Below are 9,681 nucleotides of genomic sequence, written 5' to 3' on the forward strand. Positions count from 1 at the left end.
ACCCCGCCCTCCCTAGGTCCGGGTCCCCTGATGCAGCTGCAGCTGACATCTGGCAGAAGAAAAAAACTCCAGCCCTCCTCACCTGATCACCTGCAGGCAAACAGGTGTGAGGGGGGGATGCATTAGCTTACACACACAGGTCAGCTGTCTATAAATTACTCAGTCATCACAGTAACATCATGGGGACTCCTGACTTTCACTTCAGCTTTCAGTGAGTCAGCACCTGCATCATTTCAATGGTGGAAAGTAACAGTACATTTAAGTAAAAGTACAATCAATCAAATAGCTAATTTATTTCGAGGTACTTGTACTTTAATTCATGTGATGCTGCTTTATACTTATACTCCACTATACATTTATTTGACAGCTTTAGTTACTTTTCAGATGAAGATTTGACACAATGGATAATATAACAAGCTTTTAAAATTCAACACATTGTTAAAGATGAAACCTTTTTTGTCTTTTGACGTCTTACAAAAAGCAGTATGTAGTTGGGCTCACATTTCAGATGTCTGTTGTTAACAGCTCCACTAAATAGTGATTTTTCCCTCTAAACTTCTCACATCATTTCAATACATGTTCAAATTATCCAATATTTCACCAAAAATCAAAGATTAGAGAAAAAGTTCAAAGACTGAAAACAAATTTGTGTATCAGAACTTTGTTTTTTCTTCTTCCCTTTCCCATTAATCATCTCAGGACCCCTCACATTTATCTGCTGACCCTTTGGAGGGCCCTGACCCCTAGGTTGGAAACCACTGGACTAAACTAGCTAACTGTATATAAAGTAGCGTAAACTAGCTCCACCTCCAGCAGCTACAACAGTAACATGCTGCTCTAACACTGATGCTTGACTATTAATAATCTAATGATGTCATATATAATAATATATCAGTCAGAGGGACCAAATCACTACTTTTACTGTAATACTTTAATCACTCATAATACGTATGTACTTTTACTGTAATACTTTAACTACATCACTCATAATACTAATATGCTTTTACTGTAATGCTTTAACTACATCACTAATAAACTGTAATACTTTAACTACATCACTAATAAAACGTATGTACTTTTACTGTAATACTTATGGACTTTAATGGAGTATTTTTACGTTGTTGTGTTGGTTCTTTTACTTGAGTACCTCCTCCACCTCCTGCTATTTGCTTCTAATTCGACAAAATTATAAGATTGTATTACATGTGATAGTTGGATGTACAATTGAAAGAAATTATATGTTTTAAAAGTATGATGAAGTTGTTTGTAGTGACATAATTTAATACTATATAACACCATCATAAAAATTAACCTTATGTCAAAGGTCAACAAACTGACCTGAACTGAACTCACAAGTGACCAGTGGAGTAAATTCATTTTATTTGTCAGGGAATCCTCTGTAGTTTTTTTTATTACCAACCATGCCCATAACAACATGTAAACCAACACTGAATTCAACAAGCATTGTCTGTTTAGTGTAAGTCTTATTCCCCTCTGCCACAGAGCTCCATTGTTGTCCAAAAAACTAATAAAAACACATCATTGGGACATGCTGTTACTCTGACTGACAAGTTCCCCAATTACAATAAACGTGTAAAAACACCCACATACCACACACACACACACACACACCACCCCACAGCCTCACCACCGTACCGAAATACATTTGACTGACGTTTGCAGAAAATTACAGCGCTCAGCGGTTTTTAAAGAGTGTTTGTAAAGACGTGAGGGTCTGGGACATGGAAGGGAAGTTGGGAAGTATTGCGAGACAGATGTGCATTGTTAGTTTTGGTTGTTTTGTGGTTATTTGTTTACAATATAGAAAACCATAAGCAACAGTTCTGAGGTATTACTTGAGTATTTCCATGTTATGGTACTCTACACTTGTACACAAGGGCAGGTTCACTGCACGTCACTTTGGCTTTGGTACGCCGATCATTTGCAAATGTGACAGGAAATTTAAACCACTACAGAACAATATTAAAAAAGGTGGATCCATAGTTAGTGTTTCTTTATGGCTGTGTCTTTTAGAAAGGCCCTGTGTCAAAATCTAGAGCTTAATTATTTTAGTTAATATCGTATTCACTTATAACATTTTCCTAATTAAAGTTTTTTTTAATTAAGTAATACAATTCAGCATAGAGTGCTGCTTGTACTGTTTATGGTAACTTGCAGGTGACAGGAGCACGGACACATTGCACAGAGGGTAGTATTATATAGGTTGAGGTCAGAAAGGGCTGAATTTTTGCCCCAGGGCCCCTGACAGGTCAATCCAGCCATGCTTCTACTACTACGCTACATTTTAGATGCAAATACTATACTTTTTACTCTACTACATTTTCCGATAACTGCAGATAATCCTTGCTTTGCAGATTCGTACAGATTATGTACAAAACATATTGATACATTTATAAAATATGACACTTTAAGTTGTTAAAATGAGCTTTCAACACTGTAATATACAGGATATGATATAACTATTATTACTGTCAATACTCGTAGTATTTTTACGATGTTGCATTTCAACCTTTAGTCGTGCAGCTTGAGTCATCAAATAAAATAACGTACACCTGAATATGCCAGAGCTGCGTAGGAGGAAAAAACGCAACCGAGAAAAACTCCCTCACACTTTCTATCTTACTGCTGGAATATTTATTAGTTCACACTGTTTCGGTCCACCTTCCTCAAATCCCCAAACACCTTCATCAGGTGTTTGGGGATTTGTTTGGGGCTTACTTCTTCCACCATTGATGCTGACCACTCAGACTGTAATAATTGATACCTAATACGGACCTGGAAAGTTTTTATACACATAGGTAAAGATCAGGAGACTTGTACGTGACTAGAGAGAGAATCTGACATAAGATAAGATAAGATTTATTTGTCCCATTAGATTGTATTATTATATTATTCATCATTTTATCAGTACACTGTATATTTTTTTATTTACAAAACTCAATTGACAAAACATTTGCAGATCCATTTAAATCCAGTTAAATAAGCATGAAGCTGCCAATCCAGCATTGCCATAAAGTCGACCTACTCGTTTAATTAGTGTTTTTTGCCCACAGAGGCTTGACAATAATTGGGATATTCAAGTGACAGCTTTCACTATATACTACAAATGGTAAAGAGAGATCTAACAGTTGAGACCTGACCTTTGTGGCTCGAACCCCGTAAATTTACACATGAACATCACAGTTTAAAGGCAATAAAGAAATAATTACAGAGCCATAATGTCACTCTGTGTAGATCATTATCTCGGAGCTTGCTGTTAATCTCGGCTGCTTTAGCAAGATAATCATCACTAAGGTCAACTAGACAGGCGGGTTTTTCTGGTTTTAAATCTCCAGACTGCTTTTGTCACCATGGCCTTTAATCACATTTAAACTGCTCTCATTGAAAAGCAGTGATGGTTGCAGATAACACTTTTTGTGCATTTGTTTGTTTTGTTTTTAATCTTAACCACTAGGACAGGAGGGCGCCCCTGGTAAACAGTAACTTTTGATCCTCTCATTTGAATAAAGATGCTTAGATAGGGTAAGGTGACACACACAGGAGGAGTATCTCAGACGGGGATGGGATGACTCACGCAGTTGGAATGAAAACAAAAACACACGCAGGCTTTTTGCGGTTTCCTGCAGGCTGAGCGCATTGCTTCCCAGTAAGAGCAGACTGTAGAGAAATTAAATAAAGAAGTGACGTCAAGTTCACAGTACAAACGACCTGTGGATTACACGTGCGGGACAAACTGAGGAACTTATCTTGCTGAGTCGGTCATTTCTGGAAACACATTTTTATATGCAGCTTTGTGTGTGTGTGTGATTTTGACATTGTTTTATTTGAATTGAGATTGTTTTATGTCCAGTGTCAATAATTAACTGGCATGCTCGACTCTTATACCAACACTGATGAGAAACATGAGTTTGAACATGCACATCTACTGATGAAGACTGTGTGATATAGTCAAAAGCTCCAGAGCAAATGTGCTGCTGTTTCCAATGTCAAAAATGAACCGTTGAGCTCAATACTTTTATTTTATCCTCATTTTTATCCTCAGAGCCACAATAGCTACATTTCTGTCTTTCTTACCACCACTTTGGTGCAGACTGAAATATCTGAACAACTATTGTCATAAATCCCAATGACTTTAGTGACACACTGCCTTTTCTTCTTGCATCACCATATGATTGACTATATTTGTTCTTCATGAAATATCTCAACAACAACTACAGAATGGATTCTATACAGACAGCCATGAAGCCCAGAGGATGAATCCCTCGTGCTCTGCTGACTCTTACACCCTCTAGCACCACAGTAATCCAGCAGTCAAAAGTTCAATATCTGTCAATATCTCATTAATATCATATGTCAATATCTCAGCATGTACATAATGGATCTAACCCAGCAGTGGAGGATCCTTTATTTAAGTAAAAGTACCAATACAGCAATGTAAAAATATTCCATTACAAGTAAAAGTCACGCAAGGAAAAACTCTATTCAAGTATTAGCAATAAAATGTAGTTAACGAATTAGTACACCATCACAAGTAAAAGTGTGCATGAAAAAACCTACATAAGCAAAAGTACATAAGTATTAGCACTAAACTGTACTTAAAGTATTACAGAAAAAGTACATAAGTATTATGAGTGATGTAGTATTACAGTAAAAGTAGTGGTTTGGTCCCTCTGACTGATATATTATTATATATATGACATCATTAGATTATTACTAGTGAAGCATCAGTGTTAGAGCAGGATGTTACTGTTGTAGATGCTGGAGGTAGTTTCAGCTACTCTATAAAAGAAAAAACTCCTCAATCAATCTCAATCAATCTTTATTTGTATAGCGCCAAATCACAACAGAGTCATCTTAAGGCACTTCACACATAGAGCAGGTTCTAAACCGAACTCTTCAGGTTTTAACTTTAAAGAGACACAACATTCCCACATGAGCAACAGTGGCAAGAAAAAACTCCCTTAATAGTACATTAATGCATAAATGATTAAAAAAAAAAGTTGTATTCCTGACATCTATCTGTCACTTCTCTGCTCCGCAAGCATCATAATAATAAACAAATGACTTACATGTTGACATTTCCTCTAAAATCATCGTCACACAAGGAAGTGATGTAATGTAAAACATGTGCTCGCAGCAAAATAAACATTTCTTTAAGACCTGCCACTTCCCACTGGTGAGTTACAACTATTACATCATCATAACGACATAAAAAACTCCAAATAACCTCAGCAGCCTCACAGAGCTGCTATATGCTATACTTTCAATGCTGTGTTGTTTCTTTATGAATCCATGAATTAATTTTCTTATGTTTCTGTATCTTATTTGATCATATACTTTTGTAACCTTTCCTGATATCATACATTTAACTTTTTCTTTCTATTTCTCTCAGGCTCATGACCGGTAAGACAACACTCAGAGGTAAACAATAAAGTTGTGGTGCATGTGTGCAGGCGGGCATCATGTAGGCGTGACATGATGAAAGGCTGAATGAATTCTGAATATTTGGTCAGCCACAGAACAAACTTCCTTGTTGAGCAGCTGGGTCGCTTTACACTGAGCTCATTGCTACTTCCTCTTCCCCTTTTAAACGTGACACCTTCCTTTTTTTTCCTTTTTTTTTTTTTTTTTTTTACCTCACCAATGTGAGTAAGGTTGCATCATCAGAGTGTGTGAAGGAACAACAAGGAAGCATAGACACAGACATGTATGCAGGAAGTTCTGGATCTCCGTAAAGCAGCAGGAATATTTTAGGAAAGCACAACTTCCTCCTTATCTCAGCATATTTGTCTGGGTGTCGTTTTGGAAATTCATTTAAAGAAAAAAAAGGGCTCATCAGAACAGCAAAATGTACATCTTTCTACATCTTGAGTAATTATTCATCATTATTTGTTCTGTTGAAGGAACTCTCACCATAAAAAAAATATGATTACAAACCACAACAAATATGATGCTGATAAAACTTTATTTATTATGAATTTTCTTCGGCATTAAAAAAAGACAGAGATAAATACACAATCTGATTACAATAAATATTAATAAATAAATACAATAAATATAATTAGAATAAATAGCTCAGATAACATTTGATTATAATTCCATTGGAAATACACTCCATGCACACATGGAAGAAACATGAGTGGAAACACTGTTGTAGAATCAGCCACTGAAGGCTACTCTGGACACTTTGATCAATGTGATCAGATAAAGGATTCTCATATGATCCCACAGCTGCACATCAGCGGCAAACACTGAAACACCTGATGCTCTACATGCATTTCTGAACCGAGCCTTCGGTGTGATGAGCCGGATCACCGACGGCGAAGACACGAGCGGCGAGGATGGAGAAGGAGAAGAGTCTGTCCATGGTGTACTGGCACAAAATGAGCTGCTCATAATTAGATTCGCCCTGTCCATTGCTGGTGTCCCTGTCCTTTAGGAGCAAAAAAGGTAAAAACAACAACTTGTTAAACTTTATCTGAGCAATGAGCCAACTCTTCCCAGCTCTAATGTATTCCAAATTTTATTAAGATTTTTTTTTAATAAAATGAGCTTCAGTCGACTGAGCTTACCTCGGGGTGATGGGCTTCGTTCAACTTCACACATTTGCCCATGTCCGTTTGCATAGTCTGCAGCGCTGTCCTCACTGAGTTGGCATATCCAGAACAACATGGATATCTAGCCACAGTCTTGAGCACAGACTGATAGCTTCTTATGGCTTTGAATATCTTCCTAACGCATGTCTGTGTGGAAGCAAAGTGAGAAAATAATGATTTCATACATACATAAACAATCTGTTATATTCACGTACCAATTAGCATCTACTGTCACAGATGTAACAGCCATATAAAAACATTTCTTACCAAAGGCTCGTGTCTGAGGGTACCAGGGTCACACATGTCTTCGGCCTCCATCCAAAGAAGTGAGTCGCTGACATCGCTCATATCTGTGGATCCATTTCTTGCCTAAAGAAGAATTTCAGACATATATGCTTTAGTGCACTTTAACAGTATGTGAAAGTCAGAAATATGTAATATATACAAAACACATTTAGAGTCAATAGTCTCAATTTTGCCAGTGATTCAGGATGAAGAGTTAAATTATTAACATCATTGATAGTTTCAAGCAATCTTAAAATCTGACCAGTCAAATAGGTGTAGAGAAAATGAATTATTAAATTAATAGCAATAAATGTAAATAGCATAGTAGTTCAAAATGTATTTAAAACTGCTTAAAATATATAAATAAAATAAAAATATATATTTGTGAAAAGACAAAAAAAAAGTCCAGATTCTGTATGAAATTGTTGCTGTGTGTATTTTGCATGCATATTTCTAAACATATTCATATTAAATACAATTAAAATAAAGACTTACCAGTTCTGACACAGTTCTGGAGATGCGATTGAGCTCCTGAGAGCTTTTACGCACATCCCCGCATGCATGTTGCGTCCCGGCCGGAGCGCAGGATGCAGTGGCGAGGAGCAAAAAAACAGCAGCAAAAGTCGCGAAAGCAAACGCCATGGTGAAAATCAGCTGATTGTCTGAAGGCTTCTGGCTTGATGTGGTCCTTGTGTGTGTGTCTGTGTGTGTTTGAATGATGATCGTGGAGAGTCCTGCTTGCTTTATAGCTACAGCCTGCGGGATGAGTCATATGTGGAGAGTTTCCTTCTCTCAGGTGAGTTCATGCTGAGTGCCAATTAATATTCATGTGGGGTAGGAAGACCCCGGACTGCTGTTTGATCCATTCAAGGATTGAATAAAAGTACTTGCTTATGTAATTGTCCACGAACAAAAAAACCCCGAATCATAAAACTCAAAAACGAAACCTTCAATTTACCTGAACACTGTATACTTTAATACTTAAAAAAAAAAAAAGCTTTCTACTTTAAATTTTAAATGTAATTGTTTAACGGTCTTTTCTCCCTCATCTCCAAGCATTGATGAAGTAACACATGACTTTATACCTTTTTTTTTCTAATAGTCTCTACTAGTCAGTAGTGAGTATGCTTTTGTCCCACATACCCATTATTTCTCATTCGATATTATTTATACCAATAACTTCTTGTAACGGAACTATGTTAACTGTGACACACCAAGAATGACACACCAATTAACCCAAAAATATAATCAAGTTTCACATCTAGGGGTTGTGCCGAGGAAGTGAGATTAACCTTTGCGTTTCTGGGTGATAATGAAGTGAATTGTCAGCACGGATTGGACAAACTTTCCATCTGTGTCCGCGATCTGCCCCTCTCTCTACCAGAGAAAAACCTCTGCGCTACACACACACACACACACACACACACACACACACACACACACACACACACACACATACAGTACATACACACACACACACACACACACACACACACACACACACACACACGCAATTACATACAGAGGGTGCACTGTATATATACTAATATATATCAATATTAATGATGTGTTAATGTTTTTTTTTTTGGTTTTGTTTTGTTGATTCTTGATGCTTTGGTTATCTTGTTGTGACATTAATGGCAATAAAGTTTAATACAGAAGGAAAATTAAAAGAGTGCTCTTTACACATTTCTCATTTATGTTTTCTTGTTTGTGTACTGATATCTTAAACATGTCTGTAATATCAGTAAAGGCTGTCCCATGCAATCCCCACACACTAATAACTATAAAGATAACGATGAGCGTCATATCCACCTGCTCCTTATGATATAAGACGACTTGTTACTTCTGTATGTTACACAGAGAAATAAACAGTAAACCAGGATGATGCAGAATGATTTCATAGGTCATTCAATGTGTTGTTTAGAAGTTTTTCGATACTCTAGTTGCTGTGATGTTTCAGTATTTACAGACCAAACTGGCAGAGGATGAAGCGCGATGCGTAAAAGCGCCCAGGCGACCAAGCCCAAAAGAGTCGCTAACTTTGTCGTTTTGTTCATATTAAAATGGAGAAGAATCATTATTGTAGGTGGTTTATTTAGAGAAACGTGTCTATTTAAACCACCTGTGGGTGTCAAAACTGGTGACAAAGCGTTAAAATAAATACATATAAATATAGACATGCAGATGTTGATGTTTTACTGCAACTGCAGATGGAATTTTTTTTCATGTCGCATGGTTATATATTTAGAGTGATTTGTAAAACTATATATATATAGTTATCGTTCTTGCTGTAAATGGCTCTTTAACATTTATTATTATCAAACCAATCAGGAGCTGTCCAAAGTGTTACAAATCACTAAATTCAGATTATTCAGAATCAGCAGCTTTAACAAACTTTGTGCCAAGTTTTCAGGATTCATTTAAAACTGGTAAAAAGTATAAAGAGTGCTAATAATTAACCCATAACACATGTATCAATACAAAATACTTAATTTGCTGCTCAGAATGAATTTGTTACTTTAATGGGAAAAAAATGTATTTGTGTGCTTTTAAGACCAGACAGCTGATGCCTTCAAATATCCCCTCCTCACATGTTTTAAGAAATATAAAATTACTCTGCTTTAAATAATAATTTGTGACTCTTTAATACAGTACATCCGTCTAGTGTCACAAGCTGTTAAATGTGACTTAAATATTTCCATCTAACTATTTACTAGTTTGATACAACAACTGGAGTTCACCTAATGCATGAAATCATTGTGATTTAAAGTGTGTG

This window comes from Scomber japonicus, chromosome 4, assembly GCF_027409825.1.
Source record: "Scomber japonicus isolate fScoJap1 chromosome 4, fScoJap1.pri, whole genome shotgun sequence".
Taxonomy (NCBI): domain Eukaryota; kingdom Metazoa; phylum Chordata; class Actinopteri; order Scombriformes; family Scombridae; genus Scomber; species Scomber japonicus.